At 38.8% G+C, this 22,034-nt stretch overlaps 1 protein-coding gene and 1 non-coding gene across 11 annotated transcripts in view; one reads left to right on the forward strand and one right to left on the reverse strand.

Annotated features, from left to right (window-relative positions):
- Positions 1–22,034, forward strand: part of PITPNC1 (phosphatidylinositol transfer protein cytoplasmic 1) — a 358,377-nt gene that overhangs the window by 90,377 nt on the left and 245,966 nt on the right. The window lies entirely within an intron of this gene.
- Positions 8,766–8,870, reverse strand: LOC114051212. The gene has a single exon (XR_003570128.1). It is a non-coding gene; the product is annotated as a U6 spliceosomal RNA (small nuclear RNA).

A 22,034-nucleotide genomic window follows, 5' to 3' on the forward strand; every position in this document is an offset into this window, starting at 1 on the left:
ATTGTATTTGTGTCATGTATAAAATACCTGCTCAATAATAAGTCCTGATCATGAATAATGTCTTTTAATTGATGTTAAAGAATTACATCCTCCCCCCACCCCGCCCCCCGCCACCAACACACACGCATTTGGAGGGAGAAAAACCCATTCCTATACATGTGTTGGAATACCCAGCACAGTTTTCAAGTCAGGTGAGAAATTGTACCTCCCTTTACATTCAATTCAACAAACATTTATTATATAGTGTAAGGTACTGTGATAGGCTCTGGTGATATAAAGGTGAAAATTATGTAGTTCGTGCTCTCAGAGAGCTACCTACATATCACTGCCTTTCAGGCACTCTATGTTCCAAACAAATTGGCCTCCTTGTTTTCCCCTGAATTTGATATCCCATTTCTCATCTCACTGCCTCAGCACAGGGCTATTCCTCAGACTGGAGTATATATTTTTTCCTCACCTCCATCTTGCAGAATACCAAACTTCCTTTGAAATTCTCATGTTGTAAGAAAGATTTTCATGATCCCCTTAGTTTTTAGTGCCTTATTTCTCTTCTTTAAGTTATTTGTTTACATATATATGTAAATGTTTACATATGTAGCTAATATATATAAACTATATATAGTATGTATAGTTTTTATGTATAAACTATAAATGTTTACATATATACATATATGTTTACACACATGTGTGTGTGTGTTGTATTCCTCCCAATAGAGAATAGAAGCTTCTTGATGTCAGAGATTATTCTTATTTTATCTTTGTATTCACTGTACCCAATCCTTCTAGTTGCCCAAGTTTGCAACCTCAACTCCTCACTCTTACCTGTCTCACATAATCCAGTCTGTTGTGAAATTTTGTCATTTCTAACTCCACGGCATCTCTTGCATACATCCACTTTTCCCCATTCAAACAGCTCCCACCCTAATTCAGGCCATAATTCTATCACCTCTCTCCTGTGCTATTAGACTAGCATCCTAGTTGGTTTCCCTATCTGAAGTCTTTCCTCAATTCAATCCATTGATTTCCATAGTTACCAAAGTGATTTTCCTAAAGCACAGCACTGACCATCTCACTTCCTGTTCACTAAAACTCCAGGGACATTTTTTCTTTTTGGGGAGGTGGGGGGAAGGTAGTAAGTGGCATCAGGTCTGAGGTTTTCTTGGCAAAGATGCTGGAGTGGTTTGCCATTTCCTTCTCCAGCTTATTTTATGGATGAAGAAACTGAGGCAAATAGGGTTAGGTGACTTGCACAGCCAGTAGTGTCTGAGGTCACATTTGGACTGGAGTCTTCCTGATTCCAGGCCTGGTACTCTATCCACTTCACCAACTACTGCCCCAACTCTAGGGGCTTTCAATGGCCTCTAGGATTAAATATAAACCTCTTTGACTTTGAAAGACTTTGGAACTCTGATTAACACAATGACCAACCACAATCGGAGGGTCATCATAAAACGTGCCACCCACCCCTAGATAGAGAGGTGGTGAATTGGAGTGCAGATTGAAGTATGTGAGTGTGTGTATATGTACGTATACAGTGGTTCAGCCTGCTGTTTAGTAAATTCTGACTAACATGAATCACAGTCTTATTTGTGTACTTTATACATTTCTAACCAAGACTTTTGCCCATAAACTTTTTTTTTTTGGCCACTAAGTAGATTTGGAGAAAGTCTGGGTCTTTATGTTCTCAAGACATTTGACATCTGCCTATGTTAATGTGTGTGATGTGTGTGTGTGTGTGTGTATACATATACATATATATATAATTTTAAATTTAAATTTTTAGGCAGTTGGGGTTAAGTGACTTGCCTAGGGTCACATAGCTAGTATATATCAAGTGTTTAGTCTGAGGCTGGATGTGAACTCAGGTCCTCCTGACTCCAGGACTGGTGCTGTATCCACTGTCCCTATCTAGCTGTCCCTATTTTTTATATATACATACACACTCTTTCTCTCTCTCTCTCTCTCTCTCTCTCTCTCTCACGGCTGCTGTGGCCATTAGTTTTGCTTGACTATACATGTTTATAATAGGTTGTTTTTTTGTTTTTTTTTTTAATTTCCAAATAGAGAAGGGAGAAGGGGGGTAGGGTGGGGGGAGGTTTTAGAGCTGAATTTCTAAAAAGAAACTCCTTTGTTTGACATTTAAATCTTTTCATAACCTGGTCTATCTCTGCCTTTCCAGATAGTACAATTGTGTTGGCCAACTTATTGTCCCTCATACATGAGGATCTTTCTTTGGTCATTTCTGCCCAAAATGTCCTCCTTTCTCCCTTCCACCTCTTGGAATCCCTCTTTTCCTTCAAGACTCAGCCCCAGTGTGACCTTTTTATGAAGTTTTTCCTGATTCCCTCAGCTTTTCATGCTCTTTCACCCTCCTAAATCTTATATTCATATGGTATATATTCTGTATCTGTAACTGTATATGTATGATATATGGAAGATCCATGAGGGCAGGGACTGCTTGCTTCATTTTTTGTCTTTGTATCCCCAGGTCTTGGCACAAAGCCTGGCATATTAGGTGTTTAATACATGCATACGGATTGGTTGGATATAGGAAAAGTTTAATAAATGTTTGTTGGATTGGGTTAGGTGTAGTCTAACAGGGATGATACAGATGAGTATTATGCAAGATGGACAGTGTGATGGAGGTAAAGGAGAGATCCCAACAAAGTGTTCGAAGGAAATTTGAGGAAATGGAAAGCTGCTCAGCTTAGAAGAGGGAATAGTGATGGTCAGTGAAGGTTTTGTAAAGAAGGGGGCACTTGAGTTGAATCTCAGAAGAAAGAGGAAGATTTTTTATAGTTTGTAGGGATATGGATTGAAATGCATTCCTGGCATAATGGTAATTAAGCTTGTACAAAGGCAAATAGCTGAAGCTCAAGATCCATTTTGCCTGGGGCTCAGTTTTTGAAAGGGAATGTTGTTGTTCAGTCGTGTTGGCCTCTTGGTAACCCCGTTTGAGATTTTCTTGGCAAGATACTGTAGTCATTTGCCATTTCCTTGTCCAGGTGATTTTGCAGATGAAGAACTGAGGCAAACAGGGTTAAGTGACTTGCCCAGAGTCACACAGCTAGCCACTTCCACTGCATTGGCTAGCTGCCCCTTATAACGGAGTAGTGTGAAATAAATCTTGAAAGTTAGGTTGGAGACAGATTACTGAACTCAAGAGATTTTTATCCTCTAGTCACTGGGGAGATGCTAAAGATTTCAGAGAAGGTGAGTAACGTGGTGGGACAATTATTTTGGCAATTGTACTTAGGATGGATTAGAGAGGGGACAGTTTAGAAGCAGGGAAACCAGTTAGGAGACTCATAATAATACAGGTAAAAGTGACTGGGAATTGAATTAGTGTAGTGGAAATAAGACTGGAAGAGAAGGTGGATGTTGGAAGGTGTGTCTAAACTTCCATGTAACACTGAGCACTTCATAAAACTTCTGAGAATTGCATTGGTGATTTCTCTCTTCACATATTCAAGAACTGTACTATTTTCTATTACTTTTTTTTTTGCCAGAAATGATGGATTATGGAAGAATAGCCTTTGATGTCTAGAAAATGAGTGTCCCCTTCATGAAGGGAAAGAATGACATAAGGGAGAGAATAAGGGAGAAAAAAAAAGTTTCTTTCCCCACTCCCTCTAACATAGGTGTAACTGGTTGTGGAAAAGCCTTTGTTTTAAAGTAGCGATATTAAATTGTGATGTTATGGCCTGTCTTTATGGTCTTCACTATGTGATACAAAAATGGCAATTCTTACTTATTTATTTATAACATCCCCCCCCCTTTTTTTTTGAAAGTGAGTTCCAAATGCCCTCCCTCTAGGTCCTCCCCTACCCATGAGAAGGCAAAAAATATATCAATTTTACATGTGAAGTCATGCAAAATATATTTCCATATTAGCCATGTCGCAAAAAGAGTACCAAAATGTCATGTTCTAGGCAAACAATATTGTTCATTCCATGTAAAACAGGGGTTCTTAATCTTAATCTTTCTTTTTTTTAATGTCATGGACTCCTTTAGCAGTCTGGTGAAATCTATGGACTCCTCAGAATAATGTTTTTAAAAGATTGAAGGAAATGTTAAATTTCATTTAGATCCTGGAAAAAATAAAGATATCATTGTTTTTTCCATACAAGTTCACAGACCCCCATGAAACCTATCCCCAGGTTAAGAATCTCTGTTATAATAGTCTTTTAAACATGAAATCCCTGATAGAGTTAAACACAGTTCTTGAGTTATTTTCAACTAAAGTGAGCCTCAGCATTACTTGTGTATTTTATCCATTTCTTAGTATGACTCAGTCATAAAACTTTTTTTATTTTTTTTTCTTTTGGCCACTAAGCAGATTTGAGAAAGTTGGCTTTATGTTCTCAAGACCTTATATAATCGCTGCAAGTCTGTATTACTTTTTTGGGAGGTGGGGGGCAGAAATCTGTCTGAACTCATTAAAAAAAGGTGGAACTGGCTTGACCATTGTGGAACACCTGATGTGTATTTTTGGTTCCTCTACAGATTCTAGAAAAGAGGAAGCTTTTATGACATGTCAAATGTCAGTCTTTGTGATGAGTCAGCACATCAGGATTTCAGTGCCTTTCTAGGTCAGGACCACGTGTTCCTTTGGAGGTGCTAGCTAGACCAAGACTAAAGTAGTGACGCTATTGTTAGTGACAGTACTTTAGATTTAGGTGACTGGCTAGAGCTTAGTTTCACTATTTGGAGGACACGTGTCTCCAGGGCACAAGGACTTTCCACCAGAGGAGGAAAATTTTTTGTGTGTTTGTGTGTGTGTGTGTGTGTGTGTGTGTGTGTGTGTGTGCTCGTGCATATGCCCTAACCCTAATTGCATGCAGGTGCGTTGCAAGCATGTGTGTGCATGTGCATTTGTGTGTGTATCTATATCATATATAAAGTGGTTCTCTCTCTCTCCTCACATACATACATATATATTCATATGTATACACACACACACACACGCACAAATCCAATATATAGGTTTACTGCAATACGGCTCATTGAGCAAAAGAGATTAGAGTAGTATCCAGGAAATACTGTACACTTTTTAAAAAAGTACATTTTCCCTAAGGTGTCACTAATAAAGCATATTCTGAGCACCTCAGATGAAAGTTTTAGATTATGAAGAAGAATGAAAGAACAGTTGATGGCTGAATTTTCTTCTTAAGGGTTTCTTTACTCCTGAAGTATAAAGCACAGAAATGAAGGGAAGATGAAAGACAAAGCTTTTTTTTTTTTTAAAGCCAGGATCTGTCGGGGAAAAAAAAATGGGTGAGAGATTTCTCAACAACAACAAAAATGGCATTACTTCTCTGGAAATTGGAAAGTGTGTCATTGCTGAAGAAGTTATTTGAGAACTAATATTGAGAATGACCAGTTGGGTCATTCCAAGGAATATTTGTTGTCTCTGGTCTTCACTGATGGCTATTTTAGGTTGTCTATCTTCACATGTATTTACTCCGGGGAAGGTGGTAGCTCTGGTATTTAACATGATTTGAAAGTCCTCCTCTATCAGGTGATTCCATATTGGGAAATAGAAGGTTTTGTCATATTTTAAGGTATCATGTTTACAATTCATCCTCACTGCCTTTGACTCACTGACCTTCATCTGTGTGAGGTAAGGGTAGAATATAGAGATCCCCATTTTAGAAGTGGGAAAACCAAGAACTGAGTACCTAACTGATTAGACTGAGATTATACTACAGGAATACTTAAGCAGAGGTAGAACTATGCTTTTCTAACTTTCAGGTTCATTTTTGTTCCGTTGTTCTGTATTTGCATGCCTTTCATCAGGTTGAATGGGGGAAATGGTTTTATCTCTGGATCTGAGAGAAGGAGTTTGGCAGCTCAGGCAGTGACCGGCCACCAAGGGCCTGGCCAGGGAGTCCAATGGGAAAAAAAATCTGTTATATGCTGTTATGGTATTTTCTGTGGGGTAGTTGGCCTTTGCACATCTATTGTGACTGTAGTTCCAATTAACTACTCCAAACTGAACCATAACATTTTCTTAGTCCCTTTCTTCTGATATAGTTTATTTATATAATTATTTTATTTTTAATTTATACAAGCATTTCTACAACAGTATATTAAAAAAGATGATTGCACCTGAAACTACAAATCTATTATGTACAACTTGCTATTCCTTTTAAATATATCATAAAGTTATCATGTAAATTTCTTTTTTTTCATCCCCCCATGGCTACCATCACACACGTGTGTGTGTGTGTGTGTGTGTGTGTAAAACTATTCTCTACATACTTCTATTTATAGTTCTTTCTCTGGATACAGATAGCGTATTCCTTTATATGTCTTTTGTAGTTAATTTGAATATTTTACAATAGTCAAAATGACTTAGTCACTCAAAGTTGTCCCTGAAACAATATTGCTGTCACTGTATACAGCATTCTCTTGGTTCTGTTTATTTTGCTCTTCATTATTTTGTGCAAGTCTATCCATGTTTTTCTAAGACCATCAAGCTCATTATTTCTTACAGCACCATAGTTTCTATCACAATCATATACAACCTGTTCAGCTGTTCCTTAGTTGATGGGCATTCCCCAATTACTAGTTCTTTGCCACAATATAGTTTAAAACTGTCCATGTTGGAAGATAACCTCCAACCTATGAATAAGACCCAAATTCTGTAGGTATGGATAAAAGGAAAATTATTTTTGTTTCAAATGGAGGCAGCACATCTAGTGGAAAGAATACTGTTCTAAGAGTCTGGGGACTTAAATACTTACCTCAGATCAATTACTTATAAACTTTGTCAAAACACTTAACCTCTGTGGGTCTGTTTTCCCATCAGAGAAGCAAAGCGAATGAACCGGATGGTCATGAAATAATAGGTTTAGAACTGAAAGGGACCTTAGAAGTCATCTAATATTCCTTTCTTCACTTTACAAATGAAGAAACTGAGGCCCAGAAATATTATTAAAGGAACTGTTCAAAGTCATGCAAGTTATAAGTAGCAAATCTCATCTCCAAATCCAGGTTTTCTTATTTTAAACTTAAACTTAACCCACGATAGTAATTTAGTCATTTATACTATTTAGTCATCTTTACCTTACACTGTCTTATTTTTTAATGTATACTTTTTGGCGTATGCTTTATTTCAGCAACAAGATTATAAACCCTTGAAGAGCAAGGCTGTGTTTTATGCATCTCTGTATTTCCTGTGCTTAGCACAGGTTTCTACAAATACATGTTCAGTACATTTTACCATAGTTAATGAACGCAATGGGAGGGAATGGGGCTATGTGATTTTGGTGGGAGAGAAAAGTTTCTGCAGGACTGAGGGGCAGAAGAGGCTGAGGAAGGTGGCCTCTGTCTCATCTCTGAACTGTTTATTCCCAGGTATAGGAGAGCAGGGGATGGCCTGGAGGCGGATGATTGAGTCTGGGATCCAGGCTGGGAGAGAGGCTGAGTCTGGGATAAAGTACTATTCAATATTACAAGCAGAGATCAGACTGAGTGTCTGCAGTTTTCAGGAGAACCTAGGAGCAGCTAGGTGGTGCAGTGGATAGAGCTCCAGCCCTGGAGTCAGGAGGGCATGAGTTCAAATCCGGCCTCAGACATTTGGCACTTACTAGCAGTGTGACCCTTCGTAAGTCACTTAACCTCAATTGCCTCACCAAAAAGCAAAAATTACAAAAAAAAGAGAGAGAGAGATAGAGACTGAGTAAAGGGTGTCAGTAATTTGAGGAGGTCTAGAGGATTGGGACCTTTTTTCTTTATTTATTTCCTTCTTTTCCATATCTCTTCTTGGGTTTGGGGTTGTCAGGGTGGATAGTTTGCCATCAAAAGTTTTGGAATGGAAGTGCAGAAGTGTGTAAGAAGAGAATAACCAACAAGTAGCAGCTGAATGCCTACAGCCCAAATTACAGCTGTGTTCTTCACACCAGAAAAATAGCCTAGGATACTTCTCAGGATCCTCTAGGACACAGGATAATTTGGGTGATGTTAACAGTCTACCAGCGGACAGCTAGGTAGTACAGTCGATAGAGTGCTGGGCTTCGAGTCAGGAAGACCCAAGTTCAAATTTGTCCTCAGACACTTACTAGCTGTGTGACCCTGGGCAAGTCACTTAGCTCTGTTTGCCTCACTTCCTCATCTGTAAAATGATCTGGAGAAGAAAATGGTAAACCATTTCAGTATCTTTGCCAAGAAAACCCTAAAAGAGGTCATGAAGAGTTGCACACGACTGATAATGACTAAACAACAATAAGATCTGCCAGATATGGGAGCTGGCCTGAGTCAGGATTGCACAGTTCATTTCAGAAAACACACTCTGCATCATCTGGTCATAATCTCTGCAGTCAGAAGTTGAGCACACCAGAAGTGGAGCACATTCCAAATCCCCACTTTCATTCATTAGGATGGTCTCAAGATAGTGAGGACTTATTAGCCCTTTGATTTTTTTCTGTGGGCCGTGAATTGTTTTAAACAATTTCTTCACTTTGGTTAGAGGGAATCAGAAAAGGAAAAAATGAATCCTAAATTGCTACATAGTTTCTGTACACATCAGTAGGGCTATGTTAAGGATAGGGAGATAATAAAGAGGCTAACAGAAGCTTTTTATATTTCTAGTGACATTTCAGAAGATACTTGTTTTAGTTATGGGTCATAAACAGGTATCTTTCTGGTTTTTGGGTTTTTTTTTTTTGCAATATATGTATTCCTGAAAAGTTTGATGTAAGCTGATTCTTTTGTAAATCAAGTCATCTTAAGCACATCAGGAGATTTGGACTTTTTTTTTTTTAAATATGGGACCTTCATGAGTTTGCATGTCATCCTTGCCAGGGCCCATGCTAATCTTCTCTGTGGCGTTCCAATTTTAGAATATGTGTTGCCGAAGTAAGCACAATATCTGGACTTTTAAAAAAGGAACTTCTGGGCAGTGTGGTGAAATGGAAAGAATGCTAGATTTAGAGTCAGAGGACTCCTTTGTGAAGCCTCCATGTAAATTCATTTATCTAGTAGGCATTTACTAAGCATGGGCTATGTGCAAGGTACTGTGCTAAGATACTACAAGATAGAAAAGTCCCTGACCTTTAGGAGTTTATATTCTATTGGGGTTGGGAACCAACGGAAATAACATAGACAAAGTGAATTTGGGGAGTGCCAGATGAAACTGAGATTAGGACGGGCCTCAGATAGGAGGTAGCCCTTGAGCCGAGCCTTGAAGGAAATGGACTTTTAAGAGACAGAAGTGAGGATAGAGTGCGTTCCAAGCATGGGGTATAGGCACATGGGAAGGAGATGGAATGTTGTAAATGAGGGATAAGAAGACAACTAGTTTGGCTGTATTACAGAGTGCAAGAAGGGAAGTAATTTGTAATGATTCTAGAAAGATCAGTTAGAGCTAAGTTGTGAAAGGCTTTAAATGCCAAAAATAGGAGTTGTTATTTGATTTTAGAGGTAATAGAGAGCTACTTAGGAGGTTAGTGAATAAGGGAATGACATAGTTAGCTCTGTGCCTCAAGAATATTTTTTGGGGAGTCATGTAAAGGATGGATAGGAGAGGGGAGAGACTTGAATCAGGGAGACCAGCTGTGATGCAGCTGCAGTAATCCAGATAAGATGATCTGAACTTGGGTGGTCGCCCATCACTGGAGAGAAGGGGAGAGATAGGAGAGGTATTGTGGAGGTAGAATCGACAAGACTTTGCAGCTGATTGGATAGATGAGGTGAGGAAGTGGGAATTATCGAGGATGATCCTGAAGGTGTAAACTTGGGTGATTGGATGGATAATGGTGCCTTTGACAAAAACAGGGAATTTGAGAAAGGGGTGGGTTTGGGGAGATATTTAATTCTGTTTTGAACATGTTGAATTTGTCTTGCCTATGGGGAAAATCCAGTTGGAAATATCTAATAGACAGTTGGTAATGGGGGACTGAAGCTCAGAAGAAAGACCAGGGCTGAAGATAGAGATTTGAACATCTTAAACTCATGGGAACAGGTGAGATCTCCAAGTGAGATAGTAAAATGAAGTGAGCCTAGGATAGAACCCGGGGAGTATACCCACAGTTAGTGCATAGAAAGAATATAGAAGAATATAGATCCCAGCAGGGGATATTGAGAGAATTAGTCATTCAGGCAATGTCACAAAAGCTCTCATATGGGAAAGTATCCATGAGGTGGATATTCATTGTCAGATGTTATAGAGGTCAAGAAGGTTAAGGATTGAGACAAGTCCCTTGGATTTAACAAATAAGGGGTCATCATGAGAATAACTTATTTTTAGAGAACTTGAGCATGTTCTACATGTATACCTGACAATTCTATAAGGTAGTTAGCGTAAGTACTAATTATTCTAATTTTACAGATGAGTAAATTGTGACCCAGAGTGAATCTTGCCTAGAGTCATTCAACCAAAGAAATATTGAAAACAAGATAGGAATCCATGTCTCCCAACCGGAAGTCTGGAGTTCTTTCCCCTATACAACTTGACACATAGGCACTTAATAAATGTTTCCTGATTTAAATTGAAGTAAGTTTCTCCTAAGAGGGAGGGAATGAAAATAGGATAGGTGATCATACTTATGCTGCTTATCCTTACATGATTTTTAGGAGAGAAGTACTTGTTTGAATGTCAACTACTGTTGTTATTTAAGATTTAATGGTTAAATCCAATATAGATGGGGATTGCTGATTGAAAGGATACTGTTATTATTCCTGATGTTTTTGCAAATGAAATGGATTTGTTTTATAATAAAACAAGTTTTATGAGAGCACAGTTGTCCTAATAAGAAAATCACCTGAGTAAATTATCAGTCCTCTGCTTTAGCATCTTCCAAAGATGTGACAGGTGTTCGTTTTTGCATTAGTTATTTTTCTTTTCACAGGACTGGCCTTTTTTTCTCTCTCTCATCCTTTTGAATTTCTGCATTAAGATTTGGTCTTAATGCTTGCAGCCAAATAGTCTTCAAAAAGTCTGTATTGTAATAGATGGTGTCAGAGTTAATTATCACTACTCTTGTTAGCATCAGTGTCTATAGACACTGTGCTGTATTCTAATACCCTTTGACCTTTCTCTCTTGTTAGGTTTATCTTACTTTCTGATTTAGAAACTGAGTTTGTGCTTGCCATCTAAGATGATACTATTGATTCACTTTCATCACTTCTGATGTGTTCATGCCAAACTACCCATATTACATTGCTTAGTGTCTCTGGTGATCAAGGTCATGTCTTTGCAAGATGGTTGGCTTGGATTTAGAGTCCATTGCAGAAGCTATGGCCGCTGGCAGAGTTTTTTCCCCAATGATGCTAGAAGGATTTGAATTTATAACTTTCCTTCCTTCCTTCAGTCCTTCTTCCTTCATTCCTTCCTCTTCCTCTCCTTCCCACTTTCTTTCCTCCCTTCCTCCCTTCCTTCTCTTCCCATTTCACCTAGGCCGGAAATGCTCACAGCCTAATCCCCTCTACTGAACTTTGATCTGCTCTGGCTTCTATCTAGGCTGGTTTGAGGGAGCTGACCATATTCATGTCAGATTTGCAGCAGACACCCCATGAGCATAGCCCAGTGTAGCTCAGAATTCTCAAGCTCACAAGATCCACTAGCCTAAGCCTCCTGGGTAGGTAGAATTGCATGTAGCCTCTGACCCTAGTTCTGTTGTGAATTTTCAATGACTATTTAATTGTGGTCTTCTAACCAGTGACGAGAAAGCTGTATACCTGTAGTGCAGATGTATTTAGATATGATTCAGTCCTTTGCATTTACATGTATTAATCAATATTATTTTGGGCAACTGCTGACATTTGTAGTTGACAGAATCTTAATTAGGCACTTATATTGAATTTCAGTGATTGATGTTTCTATTTTATTTTATTATTAATTATAATTGCTTCAGTATTGTACTTTTTTTTTTTTTAGTTTGGAAGGCACATTGCATACATTGTTAAGCACAACAATCCTATGAGTACAAATGTTATTATTTCCATTTTACGGATTAGCAAAGTGGTGCCCAGAAAAATGAAGTGATTTTTTTTAAGCACCAATAAGTCAGAGCTCAAGCTAGACTCTGATTTTCTCATTTGTAGTCCAATACTTTTTCCATGCTACCTCCTTAACTATTAAACTTTGAACATGGCTCCCCACCAAAAAAAATAATCTTAAGAACTTGGAGTTTCTGTTTCTCTGACTGTCTGTCATACCAAAATAAATATAGAGAGAAATGTAGACTGTTTGATGCTGTTAAATCAAGCATCAAATGTTTATTAACTGTTGATTACTGCTGCTATAGTATAGCAGGAGCCTCACCTTTCCTGAAGGTAGAATTACATCACCATATCAAGGAATTGAATTATTTACCTTAATGCTAGTTCCTTCCATCTAACATTATTTCTAATTTATTCTTTCTGTGTCTTGTTTGTACCTAATTATTTGTGTATTGTCTCCCCCATTAGATTATAAAATCCTTGAGAGCAGGGACATTTTTCTGTTTGTTTTTCTTTATGTCCTCAGTGCTTAGCACAGTATCCCGCAAATAGTGATTTAAGAAATGAATGAATTTGATTTGACCCTTTTTGGTTGTTCAATAATTTTTCAATTGTGTCTGACACTTCGTGACCCCATTTGGGGTTTTCTTGGAGTTGTTTGCCATTTCCTTCTCCAACTCATATTACAGATGAGGAAACTGAGGCAAACAGGGTTAAGTGACTTGCCCAGGGTTACACAGCTAGTGTCTTATAACAATCTTCATTCTGTTTTATAGACTCTTTTCCAGAGTTTCTTTGAAAAGTCAGAAAACTGCTTTTGTGGATGATTAGAAATGAAATATATGTAGATTAAATAAATAACCAATGAACCACAATTAAGGGGATCATAAAAATGTGTTATGCAGAAGGACAATATCATTCAGAAGTTTCATAGACTGAATGAACTGGAGAAGCTATGTATCACGTAGAAGACGAGTTAGGTTTGTTCTGCCTGGCCTTAGAGGGCAGAATTAGGAGGCAGGGTGAAAATTGTAGGTGGCTGTCTTTTATCTTGATATAAGGAAAACTTCCTGCCAACTGGAGCAGTACCAAAGTGGGATAGGCTTCCTGGAATGCTAATGAGTTCCCTGTCACTAGAGGTGTTCCAAGTGGAGACTCAATGATAAATTTAAGTTGGACTAGATAATTCCTGAGATCCCTTTCATCTTTGAGATTCTGTGATTCCATGTAAATTTAGGACACTATTCTCCTTTCTCTACCTCCAGTTAAAGCTTTTCTTATCCTTAAAAAAAATAAAAATAAAAAAGATGTTATATGTGTGTGTGTGTGTGTGTGTGTGTGTATGTGTGTGTGTGTGTGTGTGTGTTTTCACACCAGCAGATGGGAACTGAGATCTGAAAGCAAAATGTTTCTCGAAGGTGTAGAGAACATTCTTGGAATGATGCCAATTGTAATTCTTGCCCTGCAGAGGACAAAAAGCTTTGTTGTAAAATTTGGATTGGCAGAGAACAAATTTTAAAAATAATTCCCTTTATTTGAAAAACAACAATAACAAATACCCTCAACTTATGATAACCCAAAGTCAGTTAACACTTCAGAGACAGAAAGAGTGAAGGAATTAACTTACAGGAAAAAAAAAAACTCCAACCCTTTTCCTTCCCTATATCCTTTAATTTCATTCTTGGCTTACTATATCTGATTATAGGTTCTTAGTAAAACAGTTAAATCCCCAAAGCAATTATCTGTAAACTCACATTGTGTCAAGGTTGACTTTCTTGACTTGAAGCTGTTTCTCTGATACCTGGAGATAAAGCCTTATTCTAACTTGTTTTCGAGTGGCTAGTACAGTCTGTGGCCAGTTATCATCACAAGTAGATTCCTTGTGAAAAAGACAGGTTGGAGCCTCAGTTTTCTCCCACCATCCAAAGACTGACAATAAGAACAGGTCTATGCCTGATACTTGTGTTTCTTTATCACAAACACATAGGACTAACTCCTTAAGCTTTGAACTCTATGGATGGAAATCCCAAAGAATTTTATTAGCCTGATGTAAAGTAAGATGAGCAGAAGCAGGAGAATAATCTGCATAATAAGGCCTTTAAACATAATGGCTAATAATAATAGTGAACTTTTATATACTGTTTGCTATTGTTAACCGGAGCAGAACCAGTCTCTAACCTGTGAGTGGTGGGAGCTGAACAGAATAGGTTAGAGACAGGAGAGTCAGGAAAACAGAAGTTTAATTTTGAAGTGTGGAGAAACAGCTCACACTACAAGGACAGGTATGCTGGAGCCCTGCCCCGGGGCACCCACTTTAATGTAGACAGATCTCAATACTTACCCCTATGGCTATGTAGTGAGCTGTAGCCCTGATAATGAGGGGTAACAGCAACAATGTGACAAGTTTGATTCATACCAGGACTTCATGACCAGAACATGGATTCAGCAGGAGCTTATCCAAACTCAGAGAACACCTGGTGCTGGTCAAAGCAATACAATAATTATGTGAAACGATTCTGCAATTTTGCTATGGCTAAGATCATACAGAGAGTGAGAGCAAAGGATTGTTGTTATGCCAATCTCAGGGCATAGCTTGCTTTCTGGGCCTTAGCAGTGGAAAACAGGGTGTCTCCTAATATCTTGACCCTATGTAACAGACACTGTGCTAAGTGCTTCACAATTGAATTATCTCATTTGATCGTCACAACAACCCTGTGAGGTAGGTGGTATTATTATTCCCGTATGAGGAAACTGAAACAGGTAGAGGTTAAGTGACTTGCCTAGGACTAGGTTTTGAACTCAGATCTTCCCGACTGCAGGCTTACTGCTCTATTTGCTGCACTATTTTTGAAAGATTTAGAAATTCTGATCAACAGAATAAGCAACCTTGGTTCTAAAGGACTCATGATGAAGTGATACACTTAGTGTACAAAGAGAGATATAATTTTTTTTGGACATGGCTAATTAAGTGATTGGTTTTGCTTGACTACTCACTTGTTACAAGGAAAAAAGTGATTTATATCATTTTATGTGTAAGGAAGAAGCCCCTCAAGCCACCATGAGTATAGGAGCTTCCCTATGATTTCCTCCCCTATCTTAATCTGCTGAGTAGCAAATGTACCTTTGTGGTGTGAACTTGCTATGGCTTCCCCAAAACTAATTAGACTGATCTCTAGATCCACCAGCATCAGCCAACTTTAATGCAGTGCTGACTTTAAAAGCCCTGCATTGAATTAATGACACCAGAAGGAATTATAAACAGCTTCTATCAGTAGCATGCTTGGCCATGCCTTGCACCTGTGTCCCTAGTGTTTAGCCTCTAGCTATGATTTTATCCAGTACTTACTAATGTAATATAGAATATCTTTCCCCCCAAATTCACACCCTAACTTTTCAGGAATTGCCTAACCAATCCCATTATTCCTCAGTTTTCTGCCATGGCTCACAGAAGATTGATTGTACACAATTGATGTCAACCACTATAGTTTATAATAGAAAAGGAAGGTGCTAACCCACTTTTCCCCCTTCAGTGCCAACTAGAAAACTCAGAGAAAGGAAAAATCTTCTAATAAATAACTAGACAAGCAATATTAATTCATACAATGGCCATGTCCAAAAATATATACCTCTGTTTCTTGAGTCTACTATCTCTCTTTCAGGAGGTTGCTAATATGATGAATAGGTCCTCTGGATACATGGGTTGGTCACTGCATTGATCAGAGTTTTTAATGGTTTTCTTTCATTGTTGTTTTCTTTGTATGATTTTTTCCCATTTCACACTGCCTCAGTTTATATTAGCCTAGGTCCTTTGAAATCATCTCTCTTGTTATTTCTTATGGTTCAGTAATATTCCATCGAATTTGTGTACCACAATTTGTTCAGGTAGTCCTACACTGACAGGCATCCTTTTGATTCTGGTTCTCCTTCCTTCTTTCCTTCCTTCTAGCTTATTCCCTCATCTTTTAAATAGGGATAGTAATACCTTCGCAGCCTTCACAGATAGTAATATCTTCACAGGGCTATTGTGACGATCAAACCTAATAATAGCATGAGCATTGGAAACATAATTTATTATGCAGAACGACATAGGTCTTGTCTAAAGTTGCCAAAGAGGTATAAGAGGACAATAATTACCTTCTTATTCCAGGAACTAAAACCACATGTGTAGGGAGATAGAGAAGTCACATACTAGCTCAGCTTAAAAGCCATAAAGAGGTGGTTGAAAAATTCATAAAGAAGACACTGCTTTCTAGGAATAATAATTGCTAACCTTTTTAGTGCTTTAAGGTTTGCAAAGGACTGCATACTTTGATCCTCACAGCAACCCTGTGAGAGTAGATGCTGTTATTATCTCCATTTTAGAGATGGGGAAATCCAAGAGAGGTTAAGTGGTTTTCCCAGGGTCACACAGCTGTTTGAGGCTGGATCTGAGCCTAGGTTTTCCTGACTCCAGCACACTGCTCCTCCTATAGAAAGCCATTTTACTTCCAGAAGGAAGACTTTAAAAACACATTTCAGCAAACAAAACAAAACAAAAAACATGTTTCTACTGCTTAGGGGCTTGGAATGGCACAATGGGGCCTCAAGTTCCCTGATTTTCCCCTTCTCTTGCCTTTGTCTCCCTCCCCCCACAAAAACAAAGAAACAACAAAGCCATTAGCAGCTGAGAGAGGTCCCAGATATAATTTTAATGCAGTGGAAAGCAATGGAATATCATGGAAAGAATACATGATTTGTTATCAGAGGGCTGTGTTCAAATCTTGGCCTGGCCACTTTCTACCAGTGTGATCTTAGACAAATCACTTAAATTCTCTGAACCTTTCCTCATCTATACAATGAGTGACTTGAACCAGAATAGGACCTTTGAGGTTCTTTTCAACTTAAAATCTTTGTGTGAGCTTGTGATTTCTGGAGTAAAAGGGAATTTTAAAAACAGTAATAGCTCAGACAAGTGGAGTAGTCTAAAGAATATTGAATTAGGACTCCAAATACCTGGATTTGAAGCCCAGGTCAGCTGGTTGACTACTTGTGTTATTTGAGAAAAGTCACTTTTTCCTTGGGCCTTCTTTTCTTCATCTGTGAGCTCTGTGATCCAATGCCCCTTCCAGACTTAGCTCTTGTGAATGTCAAATGATTTTGCTAAGGTCATACAAGTAGCAAGTGGTAGAATGAGGATTTGAAACCACTTCCTCTGAAGCACTTTCTTATTGAACTGACTTTCTCAGGTCTTGTGATGCAGCAAGCATTGGGTTTGCAAAAGCATCCTGATCAGGCCCACGTACAGCCCTGTTTTTAGATTGAGACTCTCTTCTTTCCCAAGCAAAATCACAGTTCTGAGCTTTCCCTTAGATTTCATTCTCTTCAAGATTATATGTGGAGCTGAGAACTGTGGAAAGGAGTGTGTCTTCAGATTCAGATTTGTTCTTAGAGCAGCCCTGGAGGATACAAAAGAGATACCAGACCTCTCCATTAAGAAATTTAATTACTGTTTGAAAAATTAACTGAAGTGGAGACCTGCCACAGTTGTTACAGCTGTGTTTCAGTCAATGACTCAAGTAATCAGAATAAACATAGATTTACAGCTGGAAGGAGACCTCTGAAGTCATCTGTTGCAACCTCTTATTTTTAAATATGAGGAAACTGAGGCCCACAGATGTTAAATGATTTTTCTATGGTCTTGAAAGTAGTAAGTGGGGGGGGGGTGCGGAGCCAAGATGGCAGAGGAAAAGCAGTGATTTGCTGGAGTTCTCCCCCAAACCCCTCCAAATACCTATAAAAAATGGCTCTAAACAAATTCTAAAGCAGCAGAACCCATTAAAAAAACAGAGTAAAACAAATTTCCAGTCCAACACAACCTGGATGGCTGAAAGGTATATCACACTGGGCTGGGAGAGGAGCGCAGTTCGGCGTGGGCGTGCAGCCGCAGCGACCCTGGAGCAGGCCTCAGAGGACTGAATTGCGGGCAGCTGTGGCGGTTTCCAGACTTCTCAACCCCTGAACGCCAAAGACAACTTAGAAGGTCAGTGGGAAAAGTCTGTGACTGTGGTGAGAGAAGAAGCTAGGTCTCAGCCACAAGTCCAGAGCGTGCCCTCAGGGCAGCGGCTGTGCTTCTGGCCCACAGACTGAGGGGGAATCAAGTGGCTGATCAGAGGGGGATTGCAGGGATCTCTTTGCCAGTGCTTGAGGCAGGAATCTCTTGCTTTGCCCGTGGTTGGATCTGGGTCACAGTTCTGAGGGGCGGTCCTGGGGCAAGGAGGAGTGCTAGTGTGGTGGAGCTTGTTGTGGCAGTGGAGAGGAAGTACCTTGCCCCTTATCACAGCACCTTGGAAGAACTGACACTTTTCAGGTCCCTGGAAGTATCTCTGAAAACAGCTGTACAAACCCCTGAAGCTTGGGACAGTACACTCTCCACATTGGAAACAGACTCTTACCTTAACAAAGAGTTTAAAACTCAAGTAATTGGTTGGGATAATGAGCAAGCAGCGCAAAAAGAGTCAGACTATATTATCTTACTTTGGTGACAAAGAAGATCAAAACATACAACCAGAAGAAGAAAACAAAGTCAAAGCTCCTACATCCAAAACTTCCAAGAAAAATATGAATCAGTCCCAGGCCTTGGAAGAGCTCAAAAGGGATTTTGAGAAGCAAATAAGAGAAGTAGAGGAAGAACTGGAAAGAGAAATGAGAGTGATGCAAGAAAATCATGAAAAGCAAATTAACAGCTTGCTTAAAGGAAGACCCCAAAAAATACTGAAGAAAATAACACCTTAAAAAATAGCCTAACCCAAATGGCAAAAGAGGTCCAAAAAGCCAATGAAGAGAAGAATGCCCTAAAGAGCAAAATTGGACAAATGGAAAAGGAAGTCCAAAAGATCACTGAAGAAAATACTTCCTTAAAAATTAGAATAGAGCAATTGGAAGCTAGTGACTTTATGAGAAGTCAAGACACTGTAAAACAAATCCAAAAGAATGAAAAATTAGAAAACAATGTGAAATATCTCATTGGAAAAACAACTGACCTGGAAAATAGATACAGGAAAGAGAATTTAAAAATTATTGGACTATCTGAAAGCCATGATCAAAAAAAGAGCCTGGACATCATCTTTCAAGAAATGATCAAGGAAGACAGTCCTGATATTTTAGAACCAGAGGGCAAAATAGAAATTGAAAGAATCCACCGATCTCCTCCTGAAAGAGATCCCCAAAGGAAAACTCCTAGGAATATTGTAGCCAAATTCCAGAGTTCCCAGGTCAAGGAGAAAATATTACAAGCAGCCAGAAAGAAACAATTCAAGTATTGTGGAAACATAATCAGGATAACACAAGATTTAGCTGCTTCTACATTAAGGGACCGCAGGGCATGTAATATAATATTCTGGAGGGCAAAGGAGATAGGATTACAACCAAGAATCACCTACCCAGCAAAACTGAGTATAATTCTTCAGGGGAAAAAATGGTCATTCAGTGAAATAGAGGACTTTCAAGCATTGTTGATGAAAAGACCACAGCTGAATAGAAAATTTGACTTTCCAATACAAGACTCAAGTGGAACATGAAGAGGTAAACAGGAAAGAGAAAATCATAAGAGACTTATTAAGGTTGAACTGTTTACATTCCTGCATGGAAAGATGGTATTTGTAACTCATGAGACCTTTGTCAGTATTAGGGTAGTTGGAGGGAAAAAAGTACAAGTATGGATAGATAGATAGATAGATAGATAGATAGATAGATAGATAGATAGATAGATAGATAGATGGATGGATAGATAGACAGATAGAGGGCACAGGGTGAGTTGAAGATGAAAGGGTCATATCTGGAGAATAAAATTAAGGGGTGAGAGAGGATTATACTAGGAGAAGGAGAAAGGGAAAGGTAGAACAGAGTAAATTATCTCACAAAAAACAAAACAGAAAAGAAAGGGCTCTTACAGTGGAGGGGAAACGGGGGAAGGTGAGAGGGAATGAGTGAATCTTATTCTCATAGGATTTGACTTAAGGAGGGAATAACATACCCACTCAATTGGGTGTGGAAATCTGTCTTACCCTACAGGAAAATAGGAGGGGAAGGGGACAAGAGAGTAGGGGGATGATAGAGAGGAGGGCACATTGGGAAAGGGGATAATCAGAAGCAAATACTTCTGAGGAGGCACAGGGTCAAAAGAAAGAATAGAACAAATGGGGGGGGTGGGATAGGATTAAGGGAAATAGAGTTAGTTTTTCCCGGCCTGTCTACTATGGAAGTGTTTTGCATAACTGCACGTGTATAACCTATATTGAGTTGCTTGCATTTTCAGTGAGGGTGGGTGGGAAGGGAGGAAGGGAGAAAATTTGGAACCCAAAGTTTTAAAAACACATGTTTAAAAAAAAGTTTTTACATGCGACTGGGAAATAAGAAATCCAGGAAATGGGGTACAGAAATCCATCCTGCCCTACAGGAAAATAGAAGGGGAAGAGGGGGGAGAGATAGCAGGAAAATCAGACTAGGGGAAGGGGTATTCAGAATTCATGCCATCTTGGGGTGGGGGGAGGGGCAAGATGGGGTGAAAATTTGGAACTCAAAATCTTGTGGAAGTAAATGTTGAAAACTAAAAATAAAAAAGAAATACAAGAAAAAAAAAAGAAAGTAGTAAGTGATAGAACAAGGATTTGAAAGCACTTCCTCTGAAGCATTTTCTTATTTTACTAGTGACCTTAATAGGCAGTATTCCTCGGTTTTTCCCTTATCTTCCTCTGCCCCCCCCCCCCTTTTTTTTTTGGCTAGGCAATCAGGGTTAAATGACTTGCCCAGGGTCACACAGCTGGTAAGTGTCAAGTGTCTTGAGTCAGAGTTGAACTCAGGTCCCCCTGACTCCAGGGCTGGTGCTACCTAGCTGCCCCCACCTCCTTCTTTTCTTCACTTTTTTTCTCCCCTCCTCTTTCTTCTCTCTCCTCCCTCAACCCCTCCCCCCACTCCCTATGACTGAGTTTTCGTGAATGTGTGAGGGTGAATGAATATATATTTAATGAATGAACAGATGGATGAAAAAACATTTATTGAGTGTTTACTATGTTATAAAAACTGAGCTAAGTAATTAGAATACAAATGTAAAAGTGAAGACAGTTCTGACCCTGAAAGTTAGTCTAATGGAGGAGATAGCACTTGTTGGGGAGTTGATGGTTAGGGAGAAATATTTTGGTTTGGAAAGTTATGGAGATGGGGAGCATATTGGCATACTGGCACAACCTTTCCATGACATAGTTGATTTGATTATGATTTTCAGAATAGGATTATGATGTGGCAACTGATAAGATGTCCAGGGAATGAAGTGAATCGTGGCTAGAGTCAGTGGTTAGTGGACAACTGAGACATTTATTTGCCAATTAGCACCAGTGAGGTCAGCAGTGATGATTTTCATCTTTAAAAAAAAATTACTGTTGCTGTTAGGTTTTTTTTTTTCCCCTAGAGACTTCTTTGAGAATAGCCTCCTACCTCCTTAATTTTCCATTCTCTATATTAAACATGCATAAATAAAAGAGAACAATTATGGGGTCCGCGCACAGTGTTACCTTCTGGAATGCAAGGGTTAATCATACCCCGGAATTTTGCATAACCACTGCTATTTAGTTCTTCAAAATGATCGGATACACTGATGCATGAGAATCTGGCTCTAATTTGGAGATCTCTGTTGTCTTGATGACAGATTTCAAGCACTCATGCACCCTGCTCAAGTCATGAAGAATACCGACTACATCAGGGGCTCTTAACCTTTTTGCTTATGTCATCGACCCCCTTGACAGTTTGATGATGCCTGTAAACCTGGGGATACCTTTTCAGAATAATGTTTTTTAAAATCCATAAAATTACAAAGGAAACCAATTATTGAAATACCATTATTAGAATTTTTTATACCTAAGCTTATGGATCCCAGGTTAAGAACCCTGAACTACATAATTTTGCAGATATTATGGGACTGGAGTTTTTATAAAGAAGCCTAAGCAAATAATTAATTTCACCAAATGTTTCATTGGCATCTACTATGTACAAAATATTATTCTGACAACATATTCATATTCCTATTAAATATGATCAGTCTCTATTGTAAATGAGGA

The sequence above is a fragment of the Vombatus ursinus genome, unplaced genomic scaffold (assembly GCF_900497805.2).
Source record: "Vombatus ursinus unplaced genomic scaffold, bare-nosed wombat genome assembly UNPS02014801.1, whole genome shotgun sequence".
NCBI lineage: Eukaryota > Metazoa > Chordata > Mammalia > Diprotodontia > Vombatidae > Vombatus > Vombatus ursinus.